Raw genomic sequence first — 14,398 nt, 5'->3', positions numbered from 1 at the left:
TGCATCCCCCCAAGCCATTCCTCTGAGGAGAAAAAACAGACTTTCCTTTTACTGGCACAATAACCAGGTGGTCAGATGCACAACACACACACACACCCTCCTGCCCAGTTAATCAAGTCCCATTTCTGTGCACTGCTTCCAATCCTCCCTCAACATAATTTCTTTTAAACTATATCAAACTGTTTGCTACAAATGTAGTAAACAGTTGCTACAGCTCATACCCTGTCTGCATGGAGCACTACAGCACCTGCTTTAGTTAAAAAAGTCGCTTTTTTTAAACTGTAAAAAAGTGCTTGTTACAAATCTAATAAACAGTTGCTACAGTTTATACCCTGCCTGTACAGACGGCTAAGGCACTCTTAATATGGCACAATTGCCACAGTTTATACATTGCTGCTGTCTGCATGGAGCTCTACAGTGCTTATGCTTTAGTTAAAAAAAAATTCTGCTTTTTAAAGTGCAGCAAAGTGCTTGGTACAAATGTAGCAAACAGTTGCTACAGTTTATACCCTGCCTGCATGGAGCGCTACAGCACTCATGTTTCATTAAAACAAAAAACACGTATGTATGTGTGTATGTATGTATGTATGTATGTATGTATGTATGTATGTATGTATGTATTTATTTATTACTTTTAAACTGCAGTAAACTGCTTGCTACAATGTAGCAAGCAGTTGATACAGTTTAGACTGCACACAGAGTGCTACAGTGCTCAGGCTTGACCGCAAATGCAATACCAGCTTTTAAAAGATGATATTGCATTAACAAAAGATCAGAATTGCTTAACTGCACTGCCAACACTTTGCACCTGGGGCAGTTTCCCCTCTTGCCCCACCCTAGCTATGATACTGCCAGATAGTGGGCACTCCAACCAGGGGCACAAATGCATTAGACCTGTACTCACCAACATGAGAGAGCATTTCATTGTACTCCCTCTTCCCATATCATTCCTCATTGGTGAGGTTGGATCATAAAGCTGTCTCCCTCAAAATAAAAATCATCCTGGAAGAATCAACTAAATCCCTAGTCTGACAGCCATGTTTCTGATGGACAGAAGCTAATAGTAAGTTAAGTAATCCCAAATTAACATACCCCTCACGTAATCCTTACTACCGCCTTACTAACATACACGACTGTATAGGCATCTAATGTTCTCAGGGACAAAAATGGGTTGGAGTGTGCAGCTAGGCTTTTAAAGACTCTGGTGGCCAATAGCCTAGTACAAACCTATGAGTCTATGAACTTATGAACCTATAATATAAAGCAAGAACGCAACTTCTGGCCAGTGGCAGCAGGGAGATATCCTTTTTGAATGTAACACCATGGTCTTCCTTTGCATGAAGTACTATTTAGCAGGCTTATATATGCATGATATCAGATTTCCTTTTTAAGGCATAGCCAGAATTCAACTACAATACCATGTGTAAGTAAGGAAGCACAGTAGAAGTGCCTTCAGGTGTTTGCCAGGTAGCAATATCATTAAGAGAAAGCTCATTGTCTTCTTCCAAAAGTGCAGGCTAATGAATATAAAGCCCCCCCACCCCATCTTCCATTACTAAGACTCCTCTGTGAGCTGAGGCTGGTGTTAACAAAGTCAGAGGAAAAATCGTACACCAAAAGGTCATCCAATTAATAACTGTATTTTTAAATGGTGAAAGAGTTTATGTTACTGTCAACTAACTATGTCCCACATAATTTCTAATTCAATGATTTATGATATTAGAAAGTCATTTCACTGAAAAACAGAAAACTGTAATATGATTACACTCATTTAGCACCTTTTTTAATAAAATTGGTGCCTGTATTTCTCTTGAGGAATGTGCACTGCATATCGGACTATGTCTTCTTCTTCTTCTTCTTTGTCTTCCTCTTCTTCTTCTTCTTCGTCTTCTTCATCTTCTTCTTCTTCTTCTCTTACCTCTTTTTTGTGAGGAGCAATTCCTATTTGGATACTGCAGAGTTCTGAGAAGTACATAAATGTTTCTGTCATGCGCACTCCTTTTTAAGAAGATATTGCATCAAATGGTATTTAGGCGAGGTTCTGTGCCACATGTCAGTAAAGAGGGGAGTAGAAGTGTTACTGCTTTGCTTCTGAAATCTATCCTTCTGAGGATATACTCAAGAATTCTGTTTGATATTGCCACTTTCCTCTGACTGTGCTCCCAGTGGTCCAGTCCAAGTATGACCAGTATCCTCACATCCTGCTCCTGCTCTGCTGCTGACAGCTCCACACCCCAAACTGAAACATCATACCAGGGGTTTCCACTGAACCTGAACTGTGATAGTCCTGTCCATTTGTTCAGCCTTTCTTAATACTTCTCTAGATTCTTCCTCACATCCTCCACTGTAGCACTTATCTTTATCTTATAAGCAAAGAGTTTGATCCTGTTCTCTGTTCCTTTAGATGTGCCTAAGACAAACACAATGAACAGTACTGGACTGACAGACCCATGTGATACTCCACTAATCAATTTCCTAATTCCTAGCAATGTTGTGCCCATCACAGCCTTCTGTGTCAAACATTCAACCACAGATCTATTAACTTTATTCAGACCTAGTCCTACCTGCCACCCTTTCAATTTTCATAAGTCTCCTTTCTGTGGGGCTGAGATAAAGAGCTTGCTGAAGATTCTGTACATTGCATATAGGGTTACTCTTCTCTCAAATTTCACCTATAACCCAGGCATAAAAGTGGATTAGGTTTGGCTCCTTCTGACCATTGGCTATTGTCCTGGAGACTGTCATTATGTAGAAACATTCCTTTCCTCTTAGGATTCTTGACAAAATGTCACTTAGAATTAATGACTGTAGATAGTGTTTATAGTTATAACTGAACTTTAATTTCTATGGAATTATTATTACTATGTATTGCCCCATGATTCACTTATAGAGAGTGATTTCTAGACCCTGCTGTATATAGTGTATCATATATTCCAAGTACAACATATAGCCTCTTTAATAAAGATAAGTAATGGGCACTTGAGTCATGTGACTGAGTGGGTCTTAAAACTTCTGACTGACATATGAAGAGGCAGCACACCTGCCTCTTGTCTTATGTATTTATGGTTTCTCTCTTTAATTTCTCCAGATCTTTTGGGTTTCTCATACCACGACAGGAATGGACCCCATTCTTAAGTTAGGGTATAATTAAAGTTCATGAAATTATCATTCTTTCGCTGTTTGATGTTGGCCGAAAGTGCTCATTACAGCACCTGCAATGTGCCAAAATCTGACTTCTGCTGCCATCCATGCACAATGGCATGTACTGGTATCATATCTAAGTATGACTGTAGATTTGTTTTTATTAGATCCCATTGCTCCGACTATTATTGTAGCTGTCTTGATATTTTTCTTCCACATTGTTCTGATTTCTTCTTGCAAATCCTGGTATTTTTAGACACTGCATGTCTCTGTACATAGTACACTGTAATCACTGGGTGTAGCAGGTTTAATTCTCAGTTCTCAGTGTTACTTATTTCATGGACCACTATATCTGGTTTTCTCACATTTACTTGTTGAACTGGTGGTAACGGGTGTTCCCATGTGATGTACACTTTATCATTCTCTATAATGCTTTGTGGCTCATGTGGCCAATGCTTCTAAGCTACTTCTGTATTGTATTGTATTGCATAATCCCCAGTGCAGCAGTCTTTGTGGTTTTATGCCTGTGCTGATGTTTAGTCCACCAACATGTATTTTAGGAATGTCAGAACTTGAGTCTGTTCTATTCTGTGGTATTTTTGAGGGGAGATAATGACGCCATTCCCAAGGTCAGAGGATGTATATCCGCAGTGTATTGGTATAAGAAGTAACAATTTATGTTTGTAAAATTAGGCAGTGTTTAACTCCTCTGACAGTAATCACTTTACAAAAGCACAAAGCTGCTATTCTTTGCAGTGGGGAATATATATATTTTTTTCATTTGCTGTGCTTGCAGGTTTGGTGATTTTTATAGGGCATACCAGAGATTAATGGACATCTCTGACTCTGGAAAACAAATACATTATTGTTCTTCCCAGCACTGGAATTATGTATTGTATTTTCCCTCTGCTGACAAAATTTCCCTTAGCTGAAAGCCTTTCACAGACTTGGTGGCTAAGGATCACATAACATATACTTCTAGAAAGTGTTGGGAGGGCTGCCTTTCTCTGAAACTATAAAACTTTTGTTCTTTCCATTGGGAGAAATATTATTATGTCGATTATGTGTTACACGCCACAAATTACTGCAATCCCTGTTTTACACTCACTAATTTCACAATGCTTTGCTAGTGCTTTATTTGTACTATTTCACTAGTTTGCTGTGTTCCATCATTATTAGTGTTGGCAGTGTTATTGTTAACTCATTCGTGACCAAAAAGAAGCCTTGTGGTTCTGTCCACCTATCTGTTCAAATTAAATAAATGAATAATCAAACACATAAACAAATAAAAACAATCCATAATCATTAAAATCTAGGATTAAATGTTTACTTAAAGAAATAAACTATCAAGCATTTGCCTGATGCTTGAAGTCTTCCTAAGATTAAAAAAAAGTAGTCTGTTTCCATGGCACAGTGGAATGGAGATCTAAATCCACCTCAGGTGAATGGGGTTCAAAGAGTGGCCTCAACACTGGAAGACCTGGTTGAGGACAGAGAGAGAGTGACAGCAAGGAATAAAGGGGAGGGGCTAGCTCTCCTCTCAGGTGGGGCATGGGAATGTGTAAGCTTATAGGAGTATATGCATGGCATGCTTTTTGTGACAGAGCCCAGAGATAGTCATTGGTGCTTCTCATATATGTGGGTGTGGGTGGGGCTGTCTTGCCTTCTTACAACCATTATGAAAGTGAAGGACAGCCCAGCACTCACATCAATTGCATTGCATCCCATCAATTGGGGAGGATAGAGGCTCAAGTAGAAAGCATTGCTTCTTTCCTTGGATGATGGTACCCTTTCCAGCTTGCTTGGCCCTCACCCTCAAGGAACAAATGAGGTATAGGGCTCCTTCCAAAAAAGAACATATGGGTCAAATACAGTGGCTAAGAGGAAGAGCCAATAGCAGAGAAACAGAGAACAAAAAAAGGCAAACAAAGTAACTAGACCAAGACCTTTAAATAACAAAAGAGAACTGCATGTAGCAGATCATCAAAAACTCTTCACAGACTGAAAAAATAAACATTTAAACAATTCTGAGGCACCATTACTTTAATCTGTGTCTAAATGAAAAATTTCATCTAGCCCAAATTGCAAGAGGAATCATGTATATTACTATTTCAAATCACTGTAAAACAGCTGAATATTTTTGTGGTCACCTCATATATTAGTTTCAGTTAATTCCAGAAAAAAAATAAAAATAATTACAGCATATTAAGAAAATGTTTAGAACGGGTGGCCATGGTGGTGCAGTGGTTAGCATTGTCACCTCACAGAAAGAGGTTCTCCGGGTCAATCCTCAGCTAGGGTGCCCTCTGTGTGGAGTCTGCATGTCCTCCCTATGGTCGTGTGGGTTTCCTCTGGGTGCTCCAGTTTCCTTCCACATCCCAAAGACATGCTGTAGTTGGATTGGACACTCTAAATTGGCCCTAGGCATGACTGTGTGTGCCTTCCATGGAAAGTTGGGCACCGGGCTGGCAACTCAACACCGTAAAACTCTACTGCCAATCATGAGTGGACAGGTGATCTGGTGTGGTAACCCCTAACCAGGAAAAAGCCAGAAGAAGAAGAAAATGTTTAGAAGCTTTTAACCAATGATAATATTATCATCATGCATACAGATCACGTTCCCAGACTATTTCTAAATAAAATTAGTTTATTTCTAACTGGTCTCTTTAACTTCCTTTAAAATCACTTTATAACTGGACTTATGACTTAAGTATACCTAAGGACTGAAGCAACTGCAATTCATACTTACGGCCTTAGAAGCAACTTCCTTATTGTCTAGCTAGAAGCCTACTTTGAATTCTGGGGAAATATTCTGAAAGACAAGACCAGTATACAAAAAGATCATAATTTACTGATCAACCTGGATGGATTTGACAAATATGCAATTTGGCTGTGAACTCAGAACTTTTCACTGATAGATTATACTACATCTGGAAAAGATCTTAAATTCTGAAACCCATACTGGAATGGGTCTCTATTACATTATCGAATCACTAAATGCCAAACGGCTAAATACTCAAAACGGACGTTCATCGAATCATTTGTTGTGGGGGTCTGCGCCCCCCCAAACCTCCCGCTAATTATATATACCAACTCCGAGGTCGCACTACAGTGGGGAAAGGGCAAAGATTCTGTTCCCCACTGTACCGTGACCCCACAAAATACACTTCGATGATCGGCCGTTTCGAGTATTTGGCCGTTCGGCATTTAGTGATTCGATAATGTAATAGGAACCCACTGGAATCACTAAGTATTAAACAGTTTCTTTATTAACTAAATACTGAGTTGACTGACAAGAAGAATGCAGAGAATGAATGTTCCCAATTATACCTCATTTGTTACCAGCATTTTTGCACCCCATCTGTTGCTGAATCTATTTTGACAATCACTAATTACTTACATTGTGTTATAGTATATAAGTTGATGAATGAAGATAGGACATGTTGTTAAAACTCACAGAGAAACCATGATGCCAACATACAAGACTGATTTGATGAAGTGCAGTAAAAATGACAGCAACACATTTACAATGGACATATATGCACATAGTGGCGGGAGAGAAGCATAATCTCTTACAGGTATGACATCAACAGATACTGTCCCTGTTGACTGCAATACCATTCTTGTCTGTTAATGCTTTTCATTGTTTTTCAGCTTCTCAGTGAAAGACAAAAGCAAATAGGCCATTGACCTGTGCAAATGAGGCTCTGGATCAATTCACAAAGGTAATGGAGTCATAGAGCAATGGCTAGTCATATGTTATTATGTTCATTGCATAGCAAGTACAGATGATTTTTGCAACAGTGCGATGCCTAAAAAAGAAGACCAGAAAGGTCTCATGACCTCAGACAAAATATTGTCTTGCCATAGATGTTGAATACTGACTGCCATCAGTAAATCTTGTAAACTTAATTTCCAAGGCTAAACTTCCAAACATATATAACATTTGTATTGCATTTGCACTGCAAATGAAACATGCAAAAGACTAACATTATCTAAATACTTAGCTAATGCATCACAGTAAATAACTAGCACCAGATTTAGAAAAGGTACTGCATCACGCTAGGTGAATTTGTCTGATGAGCAGCAACACTCAGCATGGGTAAGATTCAGAAAACCCAGGTACACAACTTGGTTGGACCAAATAACATGATCGGCCATGTTATATGCTAATAACTGTATAATAAAGTGTTGCATATGCAAAATAGGCAAAACAAAATGGCAGAGTGATTCAGAAAACTGTAAATGTCACATAGTGACACTGTACTCACTTTAGATTTGAACTCTGCCATTTGCCAGGGTACAGACAGAATGCATCATGTAAATATGCTTGAAGTCGCAGCCATTGTAAGTGTATATCTGAAGGAGGCTCTTATTGCAGCTCTCCAAGACACTAAAATTATTGACCATCACTCTGTTGACAGGAACACCATGCAACAAATTTTGGACATGGGCCAGGAGTTCTGGAATATCTATCCTCGATACCATGCTTCAAAATGTGGGGAAGCATATATAGTTCCAAAGTATTCCAGAGGAGAAAGCAAATACTATGTGGGATTTCTATAATATAGCATATTTCCCTGAGATTTTGGGTGCCATAGATTGTACCCACACTGAAACAAAGGCCCACCTGATGAGGCAGGAAGAAGGTAAGTGAACCGCAAAGAGTATCACTCCATCAACTGCCCAGTGGTCTGTAATACTCAGGGAATTATCTACAATGTGCATGCAGGCCACATGGGCAGATATCATGACTCCCACATATGGCACACTTGATCTGTATCAATGGTTTGTGAAGGGTGACTTCCAATAGGGGCATCTTGCTGGTGATGCTGGATATGCCCTAGAAACGTGGCTCATGACACCCATCAGAAATCCGCACAATCAATCTGACCAAGGGTACAACTGGGCACTATCTCAAACCAGAAACATTACAGAATTTGTTTTGGGCTGCTGAGGTTACACTTTCACTATCTGGATACATCCTGTAATGCCCTGCAGTATGACCCCCATCACATAAGCCAAAATACTGACCGTGTATGCTATGTTATACTATATTATAGTTAGGAAGCAGTTACAACAGAGTAGCTTCTTGCAGGGCCAGCAGTTCCTAGCACCACAGACAGTGGTAGTTGAGACAGATGAGGCGTCAGATGAAGAGCCAGCAACAAGGGATGACCTTGCAAGATGGAAGTGGGCAAAGAATGCTGTGGCACATGCAACAAGACAGCAGAATGCACATACTTTTATTACATAACTATGCAAAACTTAAGCAGATACATTATATTAAAAGTGGTGAATGGAAAAATACCAGACTGTGCTTACCCATGCATATGTTGGCCACACAGTGCATCAGACATGGGAAACCCAAATAAAAATATACAGAGAGCAGGGCACAGTTATCAACAGCTGCAAGGTAGACAAGGAAGTACAGGGGTGTCTGTCTTTTACAGGACAGAGTGTGAGTACTGTGTTGTTGCAAAAGAAAAAGTGTTTTTATTGGCAGTACCAGAACTGGATTGGAGGAATTAACGTGGAGAACAATCAAGATCTGTGAATATGTGGGATGTAATGAGGTCCTTGGTGGCGTGTGTGTGTGTGTGTGTGTGTGTGTGTGTGTGTGTGTGTGTGTGTGTGTGTGTGTGTGTGTGTGTGTGTGTGTGTGTGTGTGTGTCTACAGGGACACAGCATCAACACTTGGTGCAGCCGTGTGGTTTAGCCTACCAGACATGTCCAGGGCATGCATGACATAGGGTTCTGCTTCATGTGCACAACTCTGCCCATGAGAGCTGTCCCTGCCAAGAGTGGCTGTACCAGTACCACTGCCTTGGCCTAAATGCTGGTGGGCTACATGACCTTGACCAATGTCTACTGGAGGATGTGCTAGTATGATGATAATGGCCACAATCTCAGGGATACCATCTCCTGGATGTAGACACAGCACCAATCAATGCTTTTGTGGAAGTGCTTATCACTGTGGGAGTGGGATCTCACTCATTCATGGCCAAATTGCCTAACATTCAGTAGATGTAGCAGATAATCAGCCAGAGGGACAACCCCTCAATCTGACACTGCATGGTCCAATGTGTGATTCAGTCTATCCCATGATTCACACATATGGGTCATGCTCTCTCACAGGTCAGCATGCACAGCCTAAATTACCCTCACTATCTCTGCTACAGCTGTGGTGGAATTAACCTGCACCTCCATAATGACCCAGCGCATATGCTGGGTTTCAGCCACTGACACACTGACAACAAGGGAATAGCTGTAAACATGCCTTTGACAAATACCATTACCAATCCCCACATGTGCATGACCCTCCCTGCCCATGAATACTAGAATTAGATACAGGCATCAGTTGTGTCCCCATCAACCTGTCTTCTCAGATGTGTGTTTATCCTGGGTATCTGCAGGTAGGGACGCTGTGTCTATAGTTTATATATGAGATGTTGTGGTCACACTGCTTATGTCAAAAACATTTTTCCGAGGTACAGGCAAACATAGGAGGATTGTGGCTGACAAAGTTCGCAGATGACTGCAAACTGGGCGCCATAATTGATACTCCAGTGGACACAAACATCCTTCAGAGAGGCCTCATAGAAACGGATAATTGGTGCCAGAGCCATGGCCTTTAGCTGAACGCCAAAAAATGTATAGTCATACCCTTTGGGAGAAACAAGGTACCCACAAATTACCACATAGGTGGTAATCCATTAAGTACGGAAGAGGTAATCAGGGACCTAGGGACCAAGGTTGACAGTAACCTCTCATTTGACACTCACATTGCCAAAGTGGTTAGGAAGACCTTCTATATTGCCCACCTTATCATGAAGGGTTTCACATCTAGATCAAGAGAGGTCATTGTGCCCCTGTACTCTTCTCTTATCAGGCCAATGATTGAGTACAATGCCCCATTTGGGATGTATCTTAACCGACACCTGCAGCAGTTGGAAAGACCCCAAAAGTTCCTCACCAAGAGGATAAAGGGTCTTAAACATATGTCATATGCTGCCCGACTGAAAAAACTCCAGCTCTATTCAGTCGCATACCGCCTACTCAGAGGTGACCTGTGCCTGACGTACAAGGCCATGTCCAATCCGGAATTAATGGACATGCTCCATCTCAGAAAATCCAAATCCATCAGAGCCATGAGAGCAAGAGACTTAAACCTCAACACAGAAATAAATAGGACATGCTGGAGGGACAGATTCATAACCCAGAGGCTCCCTACACTCTGGAACAGAATCCCAATCCATGTTAGGCAGAGCCCCTCACTAACTCTATTCAAGAGAAATCTTGACGAGTGGATGGGAGATCATAGGTTTACCCTGGGGGTCATCTCTGTGTCACTACTAGACAGAGGCACAGCAAACTAAACCCTAAATGGGAGTAGTATTCTCATCCTAAGGGGTGGTGAAAGCCACACACACTCTGGCGAGGCTTATAAATGCCCTAGGGCAGATAGCCTAGTACGAACCTATGAACCTATGAACCTATACCCAGTGGGCCCTGATTGTGCCAGCTCATCCCCACCATAATTATCAGGAGCTACAGATCCCCAATATCAGATGGGGGCAATTCCACAGTGCTGGAGCTAGATAAAGAATCACCTGTGAAAAAAACAAATCTAAATATATCCAGTGTAAGAATGGCCCAGCAGCAGAAGTATAAATGCAACTGATATTTTACAAGTATAAACATGGTAAAAACTAACACTGCCGGTCATAACTTGTGCAGAAAGGTCATGGCTGTCGGATCTCCATGTACCTGTATGCCATAAGACTGACAGATTTAATGAACTTTAGATGACTACATGTTAATGCTGCAGCTATTGATACTATGAATTAGGAATACATACCTGGGGCATGTGCAGTTGAAACTCTTTGGGGCCTGTCCATCTTTCACCCAACATCCAAGCACCACACTGTAGGACTATGTGGAGGTGGTACTGCCTTTAAGTCAGGCCAGGAATTCTTCTGTCTCCATAAGAGGTGGCTCAGTCAATGGCTAACACCAGCTGCCATCCTTTCCTATGCCATGGTTCTGCTTGGTGAGTGACAGTGCATATCATATCCATGTCCCTGTGATGGGCCATGTTGTAGTTCTGGCCCTGACCACCCACTGCATTCATATTGCTGACAACTTGAGCCCAGGCATGGTCATGGAAGAGTTGTTAGGTTGCATGGGCAGCTTAGAGCAGTAGGCCATGAAGAATGAGGGCCTTTATTATCACCTCATTCTTTGCATCTATAAATTCGAGTTTGCAGATTGATGTGGATATGTCATCGGCTGCAGCAGTTTTCTTAGGGACTTATTTTTCAAGTATTGCTCTATTTTATGGAAAACAGGGAAACTTGCAGCCTTGTTTTTGCATGGCCCTAACAAACCTGTAAAATCCTCCTATCCTTCTAGGCAATATATTATGCTCGGTTTGTGCCTAATAGTAAGATTTCTGCACCCACATCTTTAAGTAAATGCCAGGCATATTATGTGTACTGAGAACATATTCTGCATAATACAATTACAGAAGCTCAACTGAACAACAATAACAACACATGACAGTATCACTGTCACTAAGTTTATGGCTAATATCACATGTGCAAGGCATCAGACAGTAATACAGTAATGAACATGACTTGAAAAATTAGCTCAGGGGGGTGTTTCCCATCTGCTATAAAAATCTTGCAGTCCACTACTTGCAAGGTACCTCTAAAGACAATTTTGGCCTAAAACATCTTAATATTTCTAACAAATCAACATCCCTCACAGGCATTATGGTATATGAGCAGTCAAAGCTAACATTTTACAACTGAATGAATGGGTAAAATCTTTCACTTACCTTATATAAGCAGATCTTACTCAGAAGGAAAGCTTTAAGCAAAGGCAGATCACTGGATTTAAACAATATTCACTGTTGTTTTATTCTGTAGGATGATGAGGATCTGTGATTCTCATTGAGCTTATATCGGCTAGGTTCACTCCTCTGAGTACAATTATTATGCTAATGAGGGCTCATTTCTTATTGTTTCTGAATCACTAAATTTGCATGATGTGCAAACCTAATAAACATGATGATTTATACATGATGCCATGTACAGACCTGAGCACCTGCGATAAGCTCCTCACAAGCAAGGTAAAACTTGGCTAGGCTTAGAAAGGCCACCTGGCTCATTAACCTAGTAAGACTCTATGAGTCTGTAAGTTTAGGCATGTGGGAATTGTCTTCCCTTATTTAACTATCTTCAGGTAGAATCACTGTAGATCATATACTGTCAACAGCATACAGAGGGATGAAAGACTGCCACCTTAAGGTGCCATTCTTATGACAGTACAGTACCTATACTGCCATCCTTCACTCAAAGAAGCTGCCCATCAAGGCCAGTCATTGCACTGTATTGAAGATGGAAAACACAAAACCTGTTATGGACACCAATACTCCACCATTTTTCCCCGATATTCTTCAAGGTGAGACATCATGGCTGGAGAAGAACAAGGTAGTGCTCCTCTCTGAGTGCAAAGGTAGTGGGAGGAGTGCTCCAAGATTTTAGCTGACATCCCCCATAAGCAGTACAGCAACAGGCTCCTGTAGGAGGACTATACTGGGTCACATTATAAGGCTGATGCCTGGAATAATTTGGGCAAGGCTGTCACCTGTGCTACTGGCATCCCACCTATTGGAAGAACAGTATTGCCACCATTACAGTCACGTGAGGTGTCACAGTCATACCCTCCTTCACTGATGAAAAGATGAATTTAAGGCACAGTCTCCACCTCTGTACTGTAAGTAGTAAGTATTATAGAAACACAAATAAGATGCCTCTGCATGTCATTATCATATTTTACATTAAAGTTTTATTTATATATATATATACAGCACTTGAAGAGATCAAAAGGAAAGGCAGATGGACATAAGCAGACTATAGTGCATAAGAGAGTGCTGAGGTGAGTAGACACGCAGTCATAAAAAGGTTTCTGTTTTATAGTAACAGTAGTAGGTATTCAACATATTGTATGTATAACTGTTATACAGCAGTCAGTATTGATGTAGCTCAAAGATAGTATGATGACTGTGCTATGATAATAGTGCATCGCCGCATGTATTCCCCTGTGTAGGTGAACATGTGAATCCTCATGCTAACACTATGCTCTAACTTAGTAAGGATGCTTATGGGTTCAACCCCCCCCCCCCCCACTAAGTTCTGTTGTCATAAAAAACATATATTTCTCATCCCAGAGCTATCATTGCAACACTTCAAGGTTCATATAGATCCATAAGTAGTAGTTTGCTGGACATTTCACAATATATTTATGTATTTATTTATTGCCTTTTGTTTATCAGGATGGCTCAACTGGGCACTTGAGACTATTTTCAGCAGAGGCCTGGGGAGAAAAGCTATACAACTGAAATATCTGTCCCTTGTCTAGCATCTGTGATTGACAAATGGCTGTGAGATTGTCATGTTTATTTTATATATGGACAGTACTGTCAAAAATCAAACTGCATTTCTGCCACAAGCACACATTTGGGTTTTGCTAAATAGTTCCAGACATTAATATTCTGTCTGGCTGACTACATGAGAGGATGGCTTTAGGTTTGGGCCCCCTGCATATCTTAGACAGACAGCTTAATAATATTATTTTAAGTACTACTGCTATTAAAAGCATCTTCTGATTAATCATATCAGTATCAACATAGTTAATAATGCAATTTTCATCTCTTCTCCACCCACTTTGCTGCTCTTGCATCAATTTATATTATTTATTTTTTTGTTTCCCTTCATTTCTTTTACTTTTATAAGCAGTCGCATAGCAACTGGAAAGGCCTGTTGAGCCTTGTTAGGTTGAAGCAGCAGGGTCACCACCACCCCAGCAGAAGCACTCAGCACCTCTGGGTCCCAGCTCTGCCATAGTTGCCTCCTCATCTCCTGCCCTACCTGCATCACCTGCACCAGGTAGCCCTGCACAGAGGCTGGTACAATGGTACTTTTGGTAGCATAGCAAGTGGAGATTGCATCTCTGCTGCCCATCAGAAGCTGGCAGAGCTTGTGGGGGAGATAACAGACAGGAGGTTGGATGCCTGCATCAGCCACATGGAGACTATTCTCCAGTGACTTGTTGAGTCACTTCCCTGCCCAATACTCATTCCACCTTCTGAGCCAGGACCCAGTGGTGACAGTACCAGAAGGATAAGTAAACTCCCAATGGGACTATCCTGGCAGAGACAGCATCTAGGATCACCCAATCCTATCCCCAA

General features: G+C 41.0%; 1 long non-coding RNA gene across 1 annotated transcript in view; it reads left to right on the top strand.

Annotated features, from left to right (window-relative positions):
• LOC122793756 overlaps positions 1–13,087 on the top strand; it is a 74,432-nt gene extending 61,345 nt beyond the window's left edge. The window contains exon 3 of the long non-coding RNA XR_006363527.1: positions 13,019–13,087. This is a non-coding gene — a long non-coding RNA (uncharacterized LOC122793756). The remainder of the gene's footprint in view (positions 1–13,018) is intronic.
• The last annotated feature ends 1,311 nt before the right edge of the window (positions 13,088–14,398 follow it).

This window comes from Protopterus annectens, chromosome 2.part0, assembly GCF_019279795.1.
Source record: "Protopterus annectens isolate FY-2018-M chromosome 2.part0, PAN1.0, whole genome shotgun sequence".
Classification (NCBI taxonomy): Eukaryota; Metazoa; Chordata; order Ceratodontiformes; family Protopteridae; genus Protopterus; species Protopterus annectens.
This window is presented reverse-complemented; position numbering and strand designations above follow the sequence as displayed.